We start from the raw sequence: 7,901 nt of genomic DNA on the forward strand, positions 1-7,901 counted from the left end.
GTGTACCAACCGCATCTGCAACTAACAAGTCGGTGACATAAATGCATAATGATCACCCTGGCATATCACGAGTGGAGCTCATATCTCAACAGCAGAGACATTGGGTGTTACAGAATCATCCTTGTTGCCTGTTGATGCAAAATCGTCACTAGGAAGTAACTGTGTGGTCAAATACCACTTTCGTTAGTTGTGCAGATTTGCCCTTGTGAGACTGAAGCTGTGTTTTTTGCAGTGACAGAATATTTTGCAATGTTCTGTAATGGCGTCTAATTCTCTTTCACAAATTGTCATTGAAAAGCTTGACAAGAACAATTTCCAAGCATGGAAGTTTAGAATGACGAATTTCCTTATGGAAAAAGGATATTAGGAATTCGTTGCAATAAATGAAGAAAAACCAGTTCTTCCTGATGTTCCCAATCAACAGCAAATGCGGGCATTTAAAGGATAGTATGAGAGAGCCAGAAAAGTTATATACTAGCTGTCTATCAGTATTTCAGACTCTATGATTGTGCATATTCAGGATGTAAGTATGCTAAAGGAGGCATGGAATACTTTGTCAAAAATGTATAGCACAAATACGTAAGCCAGGAAAATGTAGCTCAAGCAAGAGTTGCACAATGTGAAAAGAGAAAGTATGAGCATCAATTAATACCACATGAAGGTGAAGAAGATTGCAAATGCACTTGCTTCCATTGGGTCGCCAGCGGAAGATGATGATTTAGTTTCTGTGACCTTGAATGGTCTAGGAAAGGATTATGTACAGTTCCAAACATCGATTTCCATCCGTGAAAGATTTTCTGATTTTGAGGAGTCGATTGCTCTTCTAATTTCTGAGGAGCACAGAAATGTTGGTGCATCTTCTTCAAGAGGAACTTCAAAAGAAGTTGTCTTCTACTCAAATGCTGAAAGAGGTAGAGGCAGAGGTAGAGGAGGCCGATCTAGAGGTCATGGTAGAAATCAGAATATACAGCAAACTCAAGAAAACCAGTCCTATGGAGGAGGACGTGGTAACTCTAGAGGCAGGGGGAGCCAAAGAGGTCGTGGTGGATGGCAAAGAGGCCAAAATGCAAACAGCAATGTTGAATGCTACTACTGTGGTAAAATGGGTCATATGGCTAAAGATTACTATAAAAAGCAAAATGACATCATGAATGAAAATTTGCAACAAGGGAATTATGCATCCTCTAGTAGACAGGGTGATGACAGAAATGAGCATTTGTTTATGGTGTAGCACATGACCAATTCTGTGACAAGTGCAGAAGAAAGCAACAATGTGTGGTATGTTGACTCAGGTGCATCAAACCACATGACAGGTCATGCAGAATGGATGTAGGATGCAAGGAAAATGGAAAAACTAGGATTTGTGGAGACTGGTGATGATACTGCACATCCTATTGTGCATATTGGAAAATTTCCTTAGTCTATGCAGGATGGAAAAAAGAAATTTGATATCACCAAGAACCTAGTTTCTATTGGTCATGGTTGAGCAGGGCTTGCAGGTCAGATTTAATCCTCATGGATACTTTGTTGAGGATATGAAAAATAAAGGTCGCTTGATATAGCAAAAGGAAATAAGAAGGGTAGAATGTTTACGTTGGATGCAGACATGCCTGAATTGAGTGCAGCAATGTTTGCACATGGGACTGGTGTAGTTACATATATTAATATCTAGCATAAATGCATTGGTCATGTTAATGTACAGCGAATTCAATCAATGCAAGCCTAAAATATTGTTACAGGATTGCCTAAATTCAAGGTTGCAGAAATTCAAGGTTGCCTAAATTCAAGGTTTCCTAAATTCAAGGTTGCCTAAATTCAAGTAAGAAGCCATTGAAATTAATCCACTCTGATGTGTGGACTACTAAATCTGCATCTATTGGAGGCTGTCATTATTTTGTCACTTTTATTGACCAGATGAGTTGAGATCCAAGTTAGATCCAAAAGCTGAGAAGTGCATCTTTATTGGTTACTCTTTGCAACAGAAAGGGTATAGATGCTATAACCCTTCTACTCGTAAGTTTACATTGAGCAGAGATGTTGTTTTTGATGAGATGAGTAGCTTGTATAAACCAGTAAATGTGATTGATAATGTAGATGCACAAAATGGTAATGCTACACAGAATTCACAGCAGCAGTCATAAGATATTAGTGGACCTGGAGTGTCCTCTAGCAATGGTTCACATTCTTCGCCATGGATAGGCAGATTGAGATCAGGATAATCTCCTCAAAGCAATGCAGATAGTGGTATGCAGGTATCACGAAAAGGAAAAGAGAAGGTAGATTAGCCCATGTTTGATGTGAATGCAGGTCACTCTTATGTGGATGGTGAATCCAGTGGCTCAGAACAGAGCATTGATGATGAGTTGGGTATTCCTTCTATTGTTACACATGGAGTAAGGAAGACCAGGGATGTTTTGAGAGTACCTGGAAGTGAACCCACTTTGCGCAGGTCTACCAAAGCTAGGTATCCTATGGATAGGCTGAAATATGATGGATTTACAGCCATTCACTATGTCTATATGGTCAAAGTGATATAGGAACCAGAACCCACTTCTTTTGAGCAAGCCATGGGAAAAGAAAAATGGGAGAAAGCCATGGATGAAGAAATGGATGCCTTGGAAGTAAATGCTACATGGGAATTTGTACCTTTGCCTAAAGATAAGAATGCAATTGGTTATAAGTGGGTTTATAAGGTGAAGTACAATGCAGATGGTTCTGTGAACAGATACAAGGCAAGATTAGTAGTCAAGGGGTATGCACAAATATATGGCATTGATTATGAAGACCAGGGATGTTTTGAGAGCGTCTGGGAGTGAACCTACTTTATGCAGGTCTACCAGAGCTAGGTATCATGTGGATAGGCTAAAATATGATGGATTTACAGCCATTCACTATGCCTATATGGTCAAAGTGATACAAGAACCAGAACTCACTTCTTTTGAGCAAGCCATGGGAAAAGAAAAATGGGAGAAAGCCATGGATGAAGAAATGGATGCCTTGGAAGCAAATGCTACATGGGAATTGGTAGCTTTGCCTAAAGATAAGAATGCAATTGGTTGTAAGTGGGTTTATAAGGTGAAGCACAATGCAGATGGTTCTGTGAACAGATACAAGGCAAGATTAGTAGTCAAGGGGTATGCACAAACATATGGTATTGATTATGAAGAAACATTCAGTCCAGTTGTAAGGATAGCAACTGTAAGAGTAGTCATTGCTATGGCTACATCAAATGGATGGTCTTTGCATCAGATGGATGTAAAGAATGCCTTCTTGCATGGTGATTTGCAAGAAGAGGTCTATATGGAGTAGCCACCAGGATAAGTACATGCTATTCATCTTAAGTTTTTTTGCAGGTTGAAGAAAGCCTTGTATGGCTTGAAGCAAGCACCTAGAGCATGGTTTGACAAGATAGGACAATATCTTGTTACTATTGGTTTTTAGATTTCCAAGGCAGATTTCTCACTTTACGTGAGAAAAACATAGAAATGTATTATGGCTACTTGTCATTTATGTTGATGATTTGATTATGATAGGTGATAGTGATGAAGATATCCTTCATGTGAAAATGCTATTGAAGCAGAAGTTTGAGATGAAGGATTTGGGAGAGCTGCGTTATTTCTTGGGCATTGAGGTGATTAGATCACCAAATGGGATATGGATCTTGCAGAGATAGTATGGATTGGACATGCTGTCCAAATATGGGATGACAGGCTATAAGCCTATTTCAGTTCCTTTGGAGCAAAATGTGAAGTTGAGCGCAGATGCATGTGAGCTTCTGGAAGACCCTACTATGTACAGACGCATAGTAGGAAGTTTGATTTATATGACTATTACCAGGCTAGATTTGAGCTATGCTATTGAATAGGTAAGTCAGTTCATGCAGGCTCCAAGAAAACCGCATTTGGATGCGGCTAGATACATACTCAGGTATGTGAAGTCCACATTGCAGTATGGACTATTTTATGAGACTGGGGTTCAGATACAGTTGCATGGATACACTGATGCTGATTGGGTTGGTAGTATTTCTAATAGATGATCTACTAGTGGATATATGTTCTCTTTTAGGAGTGCTGAAGTCACTTGGAGCAGCAAGAAACAACCTATAGTTGCCTTGTCGAGCATAGAGGCTGAGTATAGGGGTGCATCAATGGCTGCATGTGAGGTAGTTTGGTTGCATAAGCTACTTTATGATATGCATCAGCCTACAGATGGGCCAATTGTCATTTATTGTAACAACATGAGTAGTATACACTTGGCAAATAACCCAGTCTATCATGCTAGAACAAAGCACATTGAGGTGCATTATCACTATGTGTGGGAGAGGGTTTTACTAGGTTTTATTGATCTAGTTTATGTCAACACAGAGGATTAGGTAGCTGAAATATTTATGAAGGCATTGGCCGCCGCAGAGAAGCTGCACAAGTTCAAAGACCTACTTGGTGTGCAGGAATTGGGATTGAGCTCGAGGGGGAGTGTTGAGATATCGAGCTCCACTCGTGATATGCTAGGGTGACCGTTGTGCATTTATGTCACTGACTTGTTAGTTGCAAATGTGGTTGGTACACCGCCCATGAATAATAGCTAGATGACAGCTATCCTTATCTACTCTAGTTCGTGGCTCAGTTAGTATGCCACCTTAGTTAGTTGAGTTTGGTTTGAGACCCATATATAGGGTTCTTCTATTTCTCTGTACTAGAGTTCTTTTTGGCTTACACAACTAAGAAGAGGAAAACTGTTTTCAGCCTCCACCTTTATGTGTAATCCCCCATTGTGTAAGTGAGAAAGCTACAAGTGAGACTCCTTTCTTCTCTCCCACAATCTTGACATTCCCTACTTAGTACTTATGACCATGTCACATCATAATTGAAACCTTTAAGCATTAAACATTTAAAATGTGCATAACACTGAATAGTGAAAACTGAAATTTGAGACTATCAAACTAACATTGAGGAAGTCTACATGATAAAGAGCCAAAACATAACACAGTACACTGCATCAAACAACGTACAATTGCTGACAAGGAAGTTAGGAACAATCCACCAAGGTGACAAATGTCAAGTCAAGATAGCTCCTAATAGAGCATACATATGTCATAAATAAAAACACCCAACTGAAATATATAAAAATTCAAAATTTTTAGATCTGACTGTAGTCACTAGTGCCCACAGTCCACTGCCTAGGCTCTAGCAAAACTCATGATCAGAAGAGGACGATGATGAGGCTGAAGAGAGAATGTCTCCATCTGCCATGACATTGCCATTGTCATCAAACTCTGGCTCTACCATTACATGGCCTGTAGCCTAGACTGCATCACCTAGATCCTCCTCCTCCTCAGTGTGAATGAGACGAACTGCCTCATTCGCACGTCGCCGAGGAGTTCGAATGGGTAGCTTCCCTCTGCGAATGCCTTTCTGTCAAGCACTCTCTGGATTTGCAGCTTGCTTACGTAGTGGAATGCTATAAGCACGTGCGCGTGACCTCATCACACGCCTATCCACCTCCTCCATCTCTCTATGAAGAATACGCAAAATCTTCTCCTGCTCGTCCCTAATATGGTGGTCCTCATCTGTTATTGGATGATTCAGATCAGCCACCAGCTTTATACGTGAGGGATCAGCGTGTTCAAGATGGCAACATAGCATACATTTGTTAACATTGAACAATAATATAAATTTTAAATACTAATATAGAGATATAATATTTCAAACATGTAAATAGCTACTAGTTCGAACCTACTTGGGTGTCCCCAAGGCATGGTAGGCGCACAAAGCCTCATATTGGCCCTGCAATACACTAACTTCTCCAATTGAGAAGTGCTAAGGTGATTCCAGATCTTTGTATGAATCAAAGAATAAGCACTCAAATTGCACTCACAAGCACCTGCTGAACAATCCTACATTTGCAGGTGTCATTGATTTGATAATTGCCATTGCTACACTTGAGAGAGTGAAAGAGAGAGAGAGAGAGAGAGAGCACAGAGAGTGAGTTACCTGTGACAGGATACGTAGAGCCAAATAAGTTAGACGTGGAAGACCTAACTGAACATAACCCTGCCACCATGTAAGAGGAAGACTAGTAGTCTCCGAACACAATGCCACCGCCCATGAAAATGATGGTCCCAAGTTATTCATGAAGCTGCGCATCTTTGCATCTATTTGAAGCTGCTCCTCCTCGTCAAAGATATGTGTGATGAACTTGTCTTTCAGTTGCATGAGATGCTGCTCATGGAACAAGCTTGGGGTCTTGTAGAAAGGATGGAGTAAAGCAGCCATCCCATGAATGGGACGACTCATAAACTTCCACTGACTCTCTACAAGAGTCAAGATATCATCTCGACTGCAAAAATCAGCAACATCAAAGTTTAGACACATTGCAAGTCCAATGCATGTGCTGTACTATATATCCTATGCATTAAAATTTAATAATAAGTAAATAGCATATGCAAGTAGCCATAAAGCAGTACAAGAACAAAATCTAGTACTTACCACTGTTGGGACAAGGCTTGGCATGCTGTGATATGGCTCTTCATCTACATGAAGATGTGATAAACCAGACCCAATGTGGATCCCTCCATGTCCATGACTCATAGCATCACATACATGGGCTGCAAAGCCACTGTCAAATCCTACACCTCTGTCCAAAAAGACTCATCTAGGATACACCTTTGAATGGCTTTGGTCACCTCTTTTTGTGCATGAGACATGTCTCTCCACTTTGGTTCCACAACTGTCTGCAAAAGTGGATCCCTAAGCTTGAAGAGCCTTTGCAACACCAGAAACATGTATGCAAATCTGGTCTTGGAGGGCCGCACCATATCTAGATTACTATGGCTATGAAAGATGGCTAAAGCCTGATGCTTCTTTCGAAAGAATGTGGTCATCCTAGTAGCATCTGAAACTGTGGGCTGTACCCAAGGTAGTTTGCCTATGTCCTCCATAAGCAAGTCTAGACAATGGGCTGCACATGGAGTCCACACAATGTGTGGGAACTCCGCCTTCACCATTTTTCCCATTGCCCTGCAGTCGGATGCATTATCTGTAACAACTTGGACTACATTCTCTTTACCAATCTCCATGATGGCTGTACGAATATGCCCATAGATAAACTCACCTGTGATTTTCTCTCCTGCCTTCCCTGCATCTATAGCGTGCAAGAAGTAAGTACCAAGACAAGAGGAGATAAGTATATTTATGATGTGCTGCCTGCGTATATCACTCCATCCATTAGAGATGATGGTGCATCCAAACTGCTGCTAGCCAGCTTTCACTGGGACCAATGCCTTATATATTAAGGCCTTTTGCTCGTCAAGTGCAGTGGTGCGCATTTTTTTGTAATCCAGCCCACACCATGAATCTGTAGCACTAGCACCCACTTGGGCAATGGCCCTAACCATCCTCTTCCACTGCTCAGTCCTTAAGACATTGAAACTGATGTTGCACTCAATGAGAGTGCGAGCAATCTCCATCTCAGCCATCTTCTGATGCTCTCTCACCCAAGACTGAGAATGCACACGTGAAGGCAAGGTGGTTTACCTAGGCACATGCACATCATTAGAACCTTCCTCCTCCTCCTCCTCCTCCTCCTCCTCCTGCTGCATGACACGAGCCCTTTTCCTACTAGCAGATGGCTGCTCTGAGCAACGGGCTGAGACACAAAACTCTCCTCTACCTGTGTAGGAGGATCACCAAACTCCCCAATAAGAGCATCGTGCAAGGCTTCTTGTGTTTTCTAGGATCCTTGGCCTTTTGCTGCTGCCCCCATTGCTAGGAAGTACTCAGCAATCAACTTCTCTCGGACAGCTTTTGGCACCTTCTTGCACGCGCTACAGTTGTTTGTGCAATTGATGCCCGTCAATGCTTCACCACACGTGTAATTGTACTGATCAATGTGAAATTGCATAA

General features: G+C 41.4%; 1 pseudogene; it reads right to left on the reverse strand.

The window, feature by feature from the left end:
* Positions 1-5,183: 5,183 nt before the first annotated feature.
* On the reverse strand, positions 5,184-7,482 carry LOC148041411 (uncharacterized; annotated as a pseudogene).
* Positions 7,483-7,901: the final 419 nt, after the last annotated feature.

The sequence above is a fragment of the Lygodium microphyllum genome, chromosome 1, assembly GCF_053477565.2.
Source record: "Lygodium microphyllum isolate KBCC chromosome 1, Lygodium_microphyllum_v1.1.10, whole genome shotgun sequence".
Taxonomy (NCBI): domain Eukaryota; kingdom Viridiplantae; phylum Streptophyta; class Polypodiopsida; order Schizaeales; family Lygodiaceae; genus Lygodium; species Lygodium microphyllum.